This window comes from Opisthocomus hoazin, chromosome 6 (genome assembly GCF_030867145.1).
Source record: "Opisthocomus hoazin isolate bOpiHoa1 chromosome 6, bOpiHoa1.hap1, whole genome shotgun sequence".
Lineage (NCBI taxonomy): Eukaryota > Metazoa > Chordata > Aves > Opisthocomiformes > Opisthocomidae > Opisthocomus > Opisthocomus hoazin.
Window position 1 is genome coordinate 53,025,287 of NC_134419.1, and position 14,932 is coordinate 53,040,218.

Here is a 14,932-nt window from a genome sequence, read left to right on the forward strand (position 1 = left end):
GTGTTGGATGATGAGACACTGGTTCCCATGTCATTAAACTGGGCTTTTGGTGAGGCCAAAACTGATCTTTGATTTTTGGGTGCAATCCTACAGGAATACAAGATCAATAATTGAGCCAGTTCTGGCCTGCAGAGACCAATTTGAGAATACGCTAAATCTCAGCTTATAAAATAGCAGCTCCAAGTGGTGCCACATGCTGCTGATTCTGACATGACACTGTGTCTTTGCATGGCAGGATGATGAAGCACCCTAAAATTAGCCTTCTTACTATTTCGTAAAGAGCAGGCGGAAAGGTAGCAGCCTGCACTGAGGAGAACAAAGAGGCACAGGAGAGGACCAGAACTGAGGCTCACACATGGGCTGGTCACAACACTTTATGGTAAGCACTCTTGGCTTCTTTGCAAATTTCCATGTTGGATTGTTTCGTGTCGTTTCTTATCCCAAGCACAGGGTGACCTGATCGTGTGAACAGAGGTGGGGTGGAGGGATCTGTTCTTTCAGGGGGCTTGGGAGGCAGCAGAGGGGAAAACTAATAATGAAAATGACACGGACAGTCTCTTTTCTTAGAGGTGTAGTAGGAGCTGGCATTTAATTCACAGAATTACGTTTGTTGTTACTGGAATAGAACTGGGAACGGAAGAAAAAATTGTGCTGGTATGGGAACCAGAAATACCATGATAAAGCCTCCTCTCTGCTGAGCCAGACTGATTTTTTCCTGGTATTCAGCTCTCTCTCCACCCCATTTCTAGGGTGATGAAGTCCTTGGTTTTACAACGAGTAAGATTTGAGAGAAAAAAAACTTCCAGGCAATAGGAAGATAGGAATGGATGTGTTTGGGTATGGGAACAGAAATAGTGAAGGAAAAGGTCCTAGACCAGAATAACGCTTGTAGACGAGGAGAAGAAAGAAACTGTAAGGAAACATTTTAATATCAGAGGGCACCACAGGCATGACATGAATTGGAAGTTAGGCAGATGGCTAGGAGAGAAGATGAAACAGCATGCCTCTTTAGCAAGCAGAGGACTCCGCCATCAGCTAGGCATAATAGCCTGTGGCCCCGTGGCTAAACAACTGTCAGGACGTGCTGTTTTCTTTATTCCTATGGCAGGACTCTGCAAAGAATAAATAGCTGGGAAGAAAATAGTAACTCTGAGGCATAAACTGTGACCAGTATGTTCAAACTACATCCAGCTGTTTCTGCTATTAGTTATCACTCAGAAATATGGGACTATTTTGCAATAAAGATATCTCTGTTTAGTAAAGGTGGTTGGACGGTACTCTGCAGCTTTCGTGATTTAATTCAGGAGAAGACACATGTATTACTGAAACCCAGGGGGGGCATGGTGCTCTGAGATCGATTTTGGTGCAGTTAGCAACTGATAGATATTTGGTATAGCATGGACTGAAATGTGGTGTCAAAGCAGTAATGAACCTGTGCCATTGTATCAACTACAGTACAGGACATGTCTGTTCAAAAAGTGCATTAAACATATCACAGTGGACGAAGACTCTTGGACAGATGGAAAATTACATTTCTCTTGCAGAGGTTGTTAAGCAGCTCCACAGAAATTATATGTCAGCAGTCAGAGCTTGGAGTCCTTGGAGGAATGTAACTCTGAATTTCCTATGATAAAAGTCTCAACCTTAGCATTAGAATAAAGGATTTCCAGAAAAAAATATTTTATTTTGGAGACAGAAGGAAAGTGAGCTATATGAGATGAGCAATCAAATCCTCATAAATGTGTGAAAAATAGAATCTCTGCTGCTACCTACACACAATTCGTACATAGAGAAACCTACTGACTCCTCACGTTCCCAGAGATCTCCTATGCCAATACTTAATAAGCTCCCATTTAGGAAAGAAAAATTGCCACAAACTTGTAATCTTTTCTTTCTGTTTACTGACACTGGAGTTGTGCAAAATGCTGACAATCTTGTTGATTTTTTAATATGAGTGATTCAGAGGCTTTTACTTCTCTCCAGACAATCTTGGGACAATGTTTTTGGGATAATGTTTCTTTGTTTATTTGGTCTACCGGCATACAAAAACTGTTTCAATTTAAAACTTCAAACTTCAAGTTTGTAAAGGGGAGGCCAAAGCAACTATTTGGTCAAAGCTTCATTTGGAAGCAGCCACCTGTGCCAAACCTCCATTCCATTTAGCTGGCTTTTTTTTCTTGGAGAGGGAGGTAGCAGCAATTCATCACCTCTATCTGACTGATGAAGGCCTTCTCGTCTTTGCTGTCAGCAAGCCACTAGGACACCACTAAATATGATCACTGATCGCAATCAGAAATGATCATTTGAGGGGTAATGGATAGTGCCCACTTAACACACCTGTATTTACTTTCATAGAAGAAGAATACAGAGCTATTTCCACCTTGCGGGCAGGGTTCTAGAGCAGCCAAATTACTCTTCAACATACATAGACATAAATTTGAGAGTAGTCCTAGGGCTTGGATCCCTGGAGATTCAAGCAAGATTGTTCCTAAGACTGTCTTACGGCTACGAGGATGATGAGGGGACTGGAGCATCTGTCCTGTGAGGAAAGGCTGAGGGAGCTGGGCTTGTTCAGCCTGAAGAAGAGAAGGCTGCGAGGGGACCTTATAAATGCCTATATCTCAAGGGTGGGTGTCAGGAGGATGGGGCCAGACTCTTTTCAGTGGTGCCCAGCTACAGGACAAGGGGCAATGGGCACAAATTGAAGCACAGGAAGTTCTGTTTGAACATGAGGAAGAACTTCTTCCCTGTGAGGGTGACGGAGCACTGGAACAGGCTGCCCAGGGAGGTTGTGGAGTCTCTTTCTCTGGAGATATTCAAGACCCACCTGGACAAGGTCCTGTGCAGCCTGCTGTAGGTGACCCTGCTTCGGCAGGGGGGTTGGACTAGATGAGGTCCCTTACAACCCCTACCATTCTGTGATTCTGTGAATCTGTGATTCTATCTCAGGAAAAGGCACAGCATTTCCACAGTATCCAGCTATGACATAGCAGCTTCTGTTCACCCCATAACCCAGTGGAGGCATCCAAAACCAGACAGATTACCAGCAGGAATGTCAGCTTGAAACTCCAGTTTCATCAGAAAACTTCTCCACAACATTTTTTTAGGCAGTACATTTGTAAAAAAATATTGTGCCCAATGTGTTAAAACTTTTGCAAATACAAACAACTCAATGCAAACAATATTGTATGCTTGTAATCTTGTAGCAAACTCAGCCAGGCAAACTGGCTCTTTAACAGACAGTATATATATTACAAATCTGAGTATAAATTTTTTTTTAATAAAATGAATGAAAATAATGCTTATTTGGCCTTATGGCCAAGTGGTTGCTTTGTAATAAACACCATTAGAATTAAAAATCACTTTTCCTGAGAGGGAAATGACATTTAATCCTTATAATTTTTCCTGACCTCTTGTTCAAGTTTGAGCCTCTAAATAGCTCATCACCATTATAAACCCGTTCGTGTTATCTTCTGAGTTTATAATAAACATAAGCATTAAAATAGTCTGTTCATAACTATAATAATCCCTACTGGCTTCCCTGCAGAATTATAGGAGACATGAACCTAGAAGTGTTTTGTTTGTAACCATTACAAACAGTCATAATTTCCAGTGAGTTATGTCAGCAATGATCGCTTAACAATCTAATATTTGGGATTACAGTGTCTGCACATCTTCAAATCTAATTTATGAAAATTGTTATCTTTTGGCTAAGATTCAGTTTAGAATAGTTAATAGCAATACATGCACTTTTAAATTCTTCACTTAGAAGTTCCTACACCATTAGTTTTACAGCTAATTTTGCCTGGATACAGAACTCAGTATTCACCCAAACTCAGTATTCACCCAAGTAACACAACAGATACTGTTAATATATTATTTTTCCTGATGTTTTCTAACAAAACCACAGCACATTAAAAGAAATGTCATTTGACTAATAGCATTTAAATGTTTTTTAAAATATAATTTAAATCTACGTATTTTCAAGTGAGATTTAAAAGTTCAAGAATTACCAAATAAATTTATGTTTATAGCTGTATTGCAGGAAACTTATAATTTTTTAAATACTTGAGAAATTAAAGATTCAAATACCATGCTTGCCTTTACCATAATTTCTTTGGACATGTAGTGATCAACATAAAAAGAATAAAACCGGAAACTAATAATCTATTCATCATCACGCATTTTCTGATGTAAACATTTGGCTGCATCAAATCCTGCATCTCAGGATCTAGACCAGAGAGATCTTCACACCTCTGCAAAAGAATCAAAGGCTTTCTTTTGCGCCACATTAATAAAGAACAAATATTTCAGGATTAGGAACCACACAGTATGTAAAGAGTTTCTTTCTTAAGTTTTTCAAAACGAGGAAAGGAAACAATACTGCTTGGAGCACTGTTATCCCTCCTTAATAGTTCAGTAATGCTCATGGGAGGGCACAGAAAGCAGCTATAGCTGCAAGGTGGAGACTGTTACTAGAGGCCTCATTCATTGTTTCTTGGATTTTAAACTTTATTATCTTCACTAAAGCTGGGAAAACTCAGAAAGTTTTTCTGACTGAGTTCTTTCTCTTGGCCCTCCCTGGCCGATAAGTCAAATCTGTAATTTTCCCGGCTTCCCTTTCGTCTAGGTCAAACCCTCAGGTGGGTAAATTGTTTCTCAATGGAAGTCAGTGGTACTAATGCCAATTCAAACTAGCTGCGTCTTGATGGCTTCATATCACAGCTCAAAACCCCACAACTGAGTATATCAAGTGTGAAAAAATACATGTTTATACTCCTTTAATGCAGTGCAGACAGCAAATTGAAATGCATTTCATGTAAACTCTATCCATTACAGCACGATACCAGCAGTTCTGGCTCCCCTTCCTGATCCAGCCCGCACTTGAACTTCTCTGTTCACTCAAACACCTTAAATCCTATTCAGCAGCTCAACACACAACAAAACAAATCAGCTCTATACAAGAGGGATAGTTTTCATATACAATATTCATGAGTTATAAATATTATGGTTGAGATTTTCTAAAGTATGTCTCTTCAAAATATGTATTTTGATTTTCAAAAAATGGTGAGTAAAGATTTAGGTGACTGTCTCTAGTCACTCGAATGTCAAAATCTTGGCCAATGTGAAGTTATATAAGCACCCCAAATGAGAATATACAACTGTCTCTACACAAGTAATCCCTTAGCTTTTCAACAAATATGTAGAAAATTGAAAGTATATATTTTTAACTACTTAATGAAAATGTAGGCTTGGGCTTCATATCCTGTCTTTGAATTTCCAAAGTAGTAAATATTTCTTCATAAAATAGATTTTTTTCTTGATTTACTATGTTGTCCTGATTTAATATTAAGCATATGCTTAAGAGCATTATGTCTAAAATTTATTTAAAATATCGAATTTCCACAGCCTCACACCACCAATTAAGCATGCCAAAAAGGTTTTGTTGTGCTTTAAGAGGCCTTTACTAATTAGATTAAATGAAAAGTACTTATCGTTATATTTGCATTTTCTTTCTAAGTGTTACAGTTTGGAATCTTCCAATATTCTTCCTTTTCTGAAACAAAAAGAAGTGAGACATTTTAAACAGTATTTTCAAAGGCACCCTAGGCAGAAAGAAAATTCCTTTTTATAACTTGTGTGATAGCACATGGCATTCTTACATGCCACTGATGTACCAGTTGGTCTAAACATGCTTGTAATATGTGCGGTTTATAAGATCAGAACATATTTTAAATCCTGTGATCTATCTTTTGACTCCTTCCATTGAGTAAATTGATAGTTTGACTGTTTGGAAATTAGGTGGTTCTGGAGACTGACAACTGCATAAGCAGAACCACTGGCTTAAATGTGACCTGGGAAAGTAGTCAGAAACATTTTTGATTACTAGGTAATTTATCTGAAATGAATTAGAGGTCTTATTTAGTTTCCTATTAGAAAAGGTATAGCCTCCTCTTTTTGCTGTTCTTTCTCTCTCTTTCTCTGTCTTATATACTTATGAAAAAGTCATGTTTGGCATAGTTCACAATTTGCGTAGCTAGTCAGAATGGCCAGTACCTCCTGCTATTGCCGCTCTGAGGTAATTTTCTGGGTCATGACCCTTACTTCAGTAAGTGAGCTTACATTATCTGGATATCACTTGTTCTTTAGCTAGACAGAGTGATTCTGATACTTCTGGTGTTTAATAAGCTGGTACTATCAAACAACTGAGAATTCTCATCTCTGTCCCTTCTGAAAGTTTGCTTGTGTTTTGACAAAAAAGACCCTTATTTTAAAATTAATTCTGTCAGTAAAGTTGTATCCTAAAAAAACATTTTTGAAGCTTCATCAGTATCTATAGATAGAATTTTTGCAGTGCATCTTCATATACACTTTTACAAAATATGTTATCATGCAGGTCAGTTTAAGATTACAATGAAAAAAGCAACATTTAAAGTGGGAAGGTGACTCAGTGGCCTGAGGGAAGGCGTTCCAGACAGATGAGGCAGCATAAGGGAAAGAGTGCCAGAATCATCGGGACGGGGCTGGTAAGCTGATCTCAAGTGTACATAGTAAGGTGACACATTAAAGTGCTGGTAAAACAGTAACTATTTCTCAAACCAGTCACCTAATGAGATTCAGAGTCTGGGAATCATATCCTAGTTACATTTTCATTACAAAACGGCACTGTTTTAATACAAAGGAGGAAAATTTTAAAAACCATAGAGCTTCTGCAGAAGTTGTTTTTTTCCCTTGTCTGTACAGTCAGAGAGCTGGGCAGAGACAGTGCTTTCAGAATGCTATGCACAAGGGGTCAAATAATAGCAGCTAAGCACTCCTTCTCCTAGCTATAACCAGGCAACACGATTCCCCTAGCACCACAGGCCATTACTGCATTTTATTTGTTGGCACAAAGACTGCCATGCTTTTCTGCTGCCACCACGTGTCGAGATGATAGGTTCCATGTAAGCATGGATATAATGTCTTTTCCCCAGCTGTGGCCCTTCAGACTGACCATTTCCCAGTTCATCCTATTGCACCATTGTAGTACACTGTACACAGTCTCTGCTTTCCCTGGAGTTTGTTTCTGTCATATTTTAGCAAACCATTATCAAACTATGCTCTCCTGCTACCAAAGCTATGCACGTCAAGCTCTCGTCTTTAGTTAGTTCCGCTGGTCACCTCAATGAACAATCATGTTGCCGTCCTCCAAACTGTTTATCCCAGGCCTACCTCGCTGAGGTGATCCAATGACCACAAGTTCAGAGATGAGCTGCCATGCACACTGCTGATAAACCACTGAAATTCTTCAAAAGCAAGAGGTCTCAAGAAATTATTTTTAAAATGTAGACTATCCATGAATGCCGTCTCCTTATTCGCTTCTAGCAACAATCCTTTTAGACATTCTGATTAGGGGAGTATTTCATGAAGAATAATTTTGGCAACTAACTTACTGATTTTCTCTATAGTTCTAGTTGTCTATAGCAGGCATCAAAGCCTCTGATGCTCAAAACACCGGCCATTCGTTCCGGTTTTGGTTACTCTAAAATCCTAAAGGTCCTGATCTACACTACCATTAGGCTGAGTTGCCTCAGGTTCCTGCCACCTGCCTGGCCCTTTGTGTTTAATTTGCTGTAGGCCTCAGGGCTTCTAATATAAAACAAAGACATACACTGGAAAGCCACTATACCTAATTAGAAGAAAAGATACTGAAGGTACCCGTATTTTATATAAATGGTATATATATACTTAGTTCAGACAGAAGGCAAGAGCCTCTGAGCGTATTTGCCTCATTACTGTGCAACTCACAGTTATCAGGTTTCCACAAACAACCTTACTTATTTTGTTCTTTTATGTTAAAAGCACTTACAGATGGACTCTCAGTGAAGTCTCTCAGTTCTTAAGGATTTTGGACTTTCTTTGTAAGAAGCCAGGATGAAATTCTGTCTCTGTTCTAGATGTGCAATGCCATTTAAGTGATAAGAATGAGGACTGCACTGTAAATCTCTGTTTGATGAATGTGTAATTGGAAATAGACACTGTGTGGTTACAAAATACACCTCACTAGACTGACTCTTAATCCACTTCTAAAAGTAAAATCCATAATGTGTTGTTGTGCTAATCTCAACCCAGGTCAAAAGCATTCATGTATGTGACCCTGTCTCTGGACAACAGTAAGCAGTTAAGGAAGGCAGATAGTGTAGATGTCAGGTCTGCTTAATATCAACCATAGACATAGCTACCATGAGAAAACAAAAAACAAAAAACAAAAAACAAAACTTTTATTACAATAGAAATAAAAGAAGAAAAAGTTCAAATATTCAAATATAAAGTGTATAATATGGCTTTCACTTTAGTAACATTCCTGTATTTCCTTTTCCTTTAGATTTAGGTAACAAGATACTCTTTGTAGCAGTCCCTCTGACAATCTGTTCAACTGGTATTAATCATGGCTACAAACATCCTTTTTAGATGTTTTGGAGATGTATGTTCTGAAGAAAGGTAAAGAAGCCCATTGAAATGGATAGATCTGTAGCTGCTAGGATCTAATCCTGTTTTATCTGAAGAACAAATTAGACAACCCACAAAAAAGGCAAGAGCAAAACCCAGAAAGGAACAGCAAAAGTACAAACAAAGTGTCTGGTTTAGTGCCCTTTTCTTACATGTAATGTGAGGAAAACAAGTCCATGATCGTATTAGCTAGAGCAATATCTGGCAAACCTGTACCAGCAGCAGACTGAGTCAGTGCCACCTGGTGCTCTCTTAGTTGGAGACCTGAAACAATACAGCAAAATTCGTCTTGTGTGCTAAGTCAGGTTCTTATTAAAAACAAGAGAAGGAAAGACATGAAAGACAAGAAATAAAGTGAGGAAATAAAAGAAGATAGGGAAGGAGAGGGTCATAGTAGGAATGCAAATCTCACATATCACAGAGCGTCCCAAATTAGGTGAAGACAGCAGAACTGGCATTATCAGATCCTCTTTTACGGTCTGTTTGAACTAGTCATGCCTCGCAATCAGGACAGTGAAATCCTACAGTGTCAGAATGGATCCTGTAGTCTCTGACGATGCTGGGAGTAGTAACCCTGACTGTAAATCTCATACCTTTCAATCAAGCTGGTTTTTTGGCATTAATGTCAAATCAAGCTTCCTCCTGCTTCACTTGCCCAAAGAAAGTAATGAATGGAACAGCACATCCCCTTGATATTTTGTTCAGTAATCAAAAAGTTTCTGGGTTATTAATTTTAATCCATTGATTTCTGATCTTGTGTTTCTGTTGATTACCAGACATAGTCTCCACCAAGTCACTGGATGCTTTAGATAGGAGTCCTCATTAGTATTATCTCAATTTTTTCTGTATTTAATTTTTAAAAACAATCTTATAGAACAGGTTGCATCAAAATTTTGCTTCTTTGGGCAACCGCCATTCTCTGTATATCAATATTTGCTGTGTGCTCTACAAATCATTGAAGTCTGGTAGCGCTGACCCCAGAAAGAAGGCTGATGTGAGCCAAACCCTGCACCCAGAGATGGTGGTAACTTCAAGGCGATCCTACTCAGCCATGTGAGCGCTTCCAAGCAGAGCTCACGCACTTTATATTTGAGCCATGAATGGAAACTATCCACTTTAAAATTTGAACGCTAGCAAATTAAAGAACCCAGCTGCTTGTAGAATGTTGTTTAGATATCCCAACTTAAAAAAATAATTTCCTTTGCAAAAGGAAAAATGCAGGAGAACCTAATAAAATATTAACTATACAGGGAACAGTAAAATGGTTATAAACACACACTTTTTGCTAACTCTTTTGTATTACAGGCAACTTTGCAAGTTGACCAAGTTCTGTGAAAGGTTAATATTATACAAGATAGTATTGTACAATGGATAGTACTGCACAAGAGAAAAAAGATCATAATTTAAAATAAGGATACAGTGTCATCCATGTTTTTAGGCAGGGAATCCACCTTAAAGAATCTGACACTTTCACATACTGAGTAAAAGTTTTTTACAAAAAAGGGATTTTTAAATCCTCTTTTACAATTGCCACCCATAACATCAATTATTTAATGTTCTGGGGATTACCTCTGTGTTTTTTGGAAATCTTCATAACATTTTTCAGCTGTACCATTTCTACAGCAAGAAAGTGAAATACTGGTATATTTTTACCTATTGATTCATTTTGAAAAGCAAATAGATGGAACATTGGATGAAACTGGATGAGAATAGTACAAGAGATTGTGGCTCTGTTCGGATTACTCAAAGACTGCTTTCATTACTGTGGTTATAACTAACTTTTTGGAAAAGTCTGACTCATCTCCTATTGATGTTAGTGACAGAACAAGCATTGATTTCATTGGAAACAGCATCAGGCCCCATAAATTACTAGTACATTTCGTCTAAATAATTCACGAGACTGCAAAATTCTGTAGTAACACTCAGGCAGCCCTTACATGAGCGCTGCCCTGTTAAATGATAAAGCCTGTTTCGGCCTGGGTGAAAAAGAAAAAGGCACTGAAGGAATGTTTCAACATCAATATTTGTGCCTTCAACAGAAAAGAGCTACAATTTCTTTCGTCCTTCTGATGTGTCTCCAGTACTAAAATTAGAATCTGAGTTAGAATCACACAATACCTGGCAGGCTTATGCTAAGAGATGTTCTGCATAATGATATGAATAGAAAATATCCAACTCATATTATCTTACACAAGGTTTGCAAATCACTATTGAACTAGCTTTACCAGAAACATCCAGAAAATTGCTATTAACGCTTTTCTTACCAAAAGAATAATGGCCTTAGATAATTATTAAAGTCTATAATCTAAAAGAGAGAGAGGGCTTGCCACCACTGTCAAATTCCCAGACCTTTAAATGTCATACCTCAAGCAGCAGCTAGCCACTAGAAGCTTCAAGAAAAGACATTGTTGCTATTGTCCAAAGCTGCACAGGTAGGGAGCAAATCACTGCCCTTGGAATATGGTAGCATAACTATGTAACAGTAACAGTATAACAAAAGACAAAGTGGGTACTTTATGTGTCAACATTCATGTTTAACCAGCAAAATGGTTACAGGTCTGCTAAGCCTCTCTTCTGAAGTTACTCCTTCAGCCCATTAGAGAAAACTTGTCTAATGCACTATTTCATACTCCACATTGGAAAGAAATGAGTTCAGCCTTGGGATGAGCAAGCCCAGTGGTTGGGGGGATGCAGACCAGAAGTGAGTAGTAACCCTGTGCTCCACAGGGCTCTGGAGAGATCTGCAAAATCACTACCTCCCTGGAACGTGACTGCAAAGAATCTTAAGGAAACTTTCAAAGAAATGGAACATTTAGTATTTTGGTTCCAGAATTTTCAATGGGAATTTTAAAAAATCACAATCTAAAACCCTTTCAGAAATCTAGGACCAACTACAAAGACAATTTTTGACAACAATTTGGAATCGGATTACAATCACAGGCAAAAAACTGATCTTGTAGAAAATCTTGTTTAGACATGGTACGATTTTCAAGTTTTCCCTGTCTCTCCACATTTTCTGCTTGTGAGATAGCTGTGTAAACACAATCTTCCTGCTCTGTATAATTGAAGGTCACGTGGTAGTCAGAAGAATACAATTATTATTGCTGCTATTGCACATATTTATGCACAAGAGTCTCCTGTTGTATCTTGGGTGTTTCCCAATCATCGCTCAAAAAAAAACCAATAAAACTGGTATGCAAAAGATGGGGTTTGTGTCTTTTCTCAAAACTTTTTCTTATTTATGAAAATTGAAGACACAAGTGTAATTATTAGTATGATATCACTGTTTCTTTTGAATGTCTTTTCTTTTGTAGACTGGGCTTTAATAAAGACCATGTGAAACCTGTAATTATGTCTTAAAGGCAGTATTTGATTTTCAAAAGCATGTAATGTGTTCCTCTAAATCAAGAGCAAATTTCTATTGCGTTGTACAGCATCTTCATCAGCTTAATGGCACATACACTCTGTGACAGCATGGTAAGATGTTGTTATGACATATCTGATACCAGCTCTTCTTGCTATCTGTTGGAGCCCTTTGGATGTGAGCTCCTTTGTCAGTCTCGGAGAGACAGCGGGACATGAGTTTGCTGATAATCCAAACACTGATTTGTCATTTCTACCATTTGTGTATTAGTTCCACACAAAGCTCCTGGAACACCTTCATTTGTACATTCCCAACTGCAATTCTCAGAATGTGCAGACCTTCAACACAATAATATATAGTCTAGTTGTACTTAGATGTCCTTTTAGAGCAAGGAAATTGCCCGCTGTTGCTTGAATGACAGTCTACTTGCTTTTTGCAATGTAGAAGCAGTGCTGGACCATCATCATCTTTTTTTGTTATTTTTTTGCCAGTGTGATATATAGAATACATCAGCTCTCTCTGGATCTGCCTCAGCACTCTTGTCTGTCCCTTACAAAGGCAGACATGGCAACAGCAACCTGTACTTGCCCATCAGCCAACACTTTGAGTACAGAATCACAACCCGCGACATGCACATCATTGCCCATATGTTTAATCATACTGCAAACTCCTTTTATCGGTTTAAAAATTAAGCGAAGAGATCAATGAGCTGTAAACCAGAAAATTCTTTCTCCTGTAGACTCTGGTGGCACTTTCTGAACACCCTAGAGTAAACACACTGAGCACTGTTATGTTCTTCTGAAATAATGACAGAACAAAGGCAAGTGGACATTAGAATGAGCTTTCATTCCCAGAGACACTGCCATGTGAGGAAGTATCACAAGCTACTCTCGTAGGCAAAGGTACCTGAATATATTCAGACCCTTTCAGATAATAGATGCTTATCTGAAACATAGGACAGACTGTAAGGACCAGCAGCAGTTCTGGTTATACAGGGGAGGGAACACTCCTTCCATGGTGGCCAGGGTTGCTGGCAGTGTCCTATCGGCTCCCGAAGGAAGCATAATTATGGCACGATCTGTGACTTGTGCTTCTTAGGTCTTTTCATGACTTCAACATCTTTTTCTAATTCTGCACGTTTCTTGACTGGTGTGTCCACACTACACAATTAAATCACTGATAAATTTACATTTTCCTTAAGAATTCAGATCAAGTTATAATGGTTGAATGAGTTAGGAAGCATCACCTGAGCTACAGCACCATTTCATGTACTTGCCCTTAAAGAGTAACAGCAGAAACTCACTACTTTGATCTCCCCACAGGCACACAGATAGCTGCTGTGTGTAAACTGACTGGAGCTGATCTGAAAGTAGCTTGGTCTAGTCCGGCTGAGCTTAATTAGAACCAGAGTCACTTCACAAATCAGCTGTTAAAGACATTGCCAGCAAGTTTTTCTTTGTGGAACTGATGCCCTCTTTCCCGTGAGCTGCACTGGTAATGTTCAGCTTGGTGCAAGTTTTTTTCTTTCCCGGACTGCTGGAGGCTCAGTCTGCCTCCATGTGTATGCCCACTCTGCTGGGTCCGTCTTCTGGTACTGCCTTCGTCCTCTCCCTGCTTCCAGCCTCAACGTCAGCAGCACTCAGTTTTATGTCTTTTGTTCTAAGGTGGTATTCCTGCTCAGAATACAATCTTGACATTTGTCCAACTGTTTTTCATCACTAGCTTCTGTGATAAGCATCTAACTAATCAGGATGCCATGTAATATATGTCCCAAAGCTTACTGCCAGCTTGCAGCTGTCAGCACTATTGCCAGCACTAACATCTAAAGCCGAAATAAACTTTTGCACGTGTAATTCTGAGTTTGAGTTAGCTTCAGTCGGAAAACTTCTTACTCCAAACTAATTAAGCAAATATATGCTATATGCTAGGTACATGATAGTGACCTACATGTACTGTGGGTTTAACTGCAACCTTGACATCGCTGCAACTATGGCAAGCCTATGCCCCAAAGAAGTGCGCATCTGCCTCAGTTACTCTGGGATAGTAAGCTAAGCCCTGCTTCTTCTCTGAGCTGTTTCAAAAAAAAAAAAAAAGGGTGGTAGATAAATGTTGTAAAGGATAACGACTTCTTCAGATCTTCACATGCCATTTCTTTTTTATTTTTTTAAGGCTCTAAAACTCTCCAGCACTGTACTTTAGATGGCTTCTTCCAGCCCAAGACGTATTCACAAGCTTACTGTTAAGCTGGACAATATATGTGGTATTAAGAGATGCCTTCATATCACCCCCAAAAGACAGTGCAGACTCCTCATGTAATTTTGGGCAGTCCACAAAGATGTCTAATAATTGTTCTCCACCAAATATTGTGTAACTCATCTCATTTCTCAATTAATGGTTCAGAACATGCCATTAATAGGCTTGTATTACTTTCATCCTATTATCTTGAAGATCAAGAATTTTTCATTTATAATAAACCCTGAAGGTTTACAATTACAGTCTGATAATCCCACTGTGGAATAACAGCCAACAAGCCATGTACAAAGTTCCATTTTAAGACACACACCTTCTGCTCGTAAAGGTACTTTGGGCTTTGACAGACAGTATCTGGAGAGAATTAGTGCTCATTAATTTATTCCAGGACATTATGCTTTATTCTAGATAGAGGCAGATATTCCCTTCTGCCGGTCAGCAATGACAAAATGAAATAAAGCTGGAGGTCATGGTATCTTGAAGTGTTTTTTTAAGTGCTCAGCACCATCTTCTAAAAAAGTAGACAGAAGAACAACAGTATTTTCACGAGCTTTACGCTGTTATTTGCAAACTGGTGAATCTGAAATTCTCTGATGATCAAGATGACAGCTCGGCAAGACCTGGCACATTTACTGTGTATGCTCTGACTTCTTGTAGAAGTTTTTTCCTTGTACCACGTGCTGTTACAGTGGTCAGTCTGCCACAGTAAAGGCTCATAACTTTTATAGTTTCTCAATGTTGTACTTTCCACATAACCCTTAGCTCATTTGCTGCACAGATTAATCAACGATTTTGCAATTCCAGCATCTTCTATAAACTCTTAAAATG

The 14,932-nt window shown here is 38.7% G+C and overlaps 1 protein-coding gene across 1 annotated transcript in view; it reads left to right on the top strand.

Annotated features, from left to right (window-relative positions):
• Positions 1-328: 328 nt before the first annotated feature.
• The window catches only part of MYPN (myopalladin), a 78,763-nt gene continuing 64,159 nt past the window's right edge, over positions 329-14,932 (top strand). Inside the window, exon 1 of the mRNA XM_075423108.1 lies at positions 329-379. The gene's annotated coding sequence lies outside the window, so the exon portion shown is untranslated. The remainder of the gene's footprint in view (positions 380-14,932) is intronic.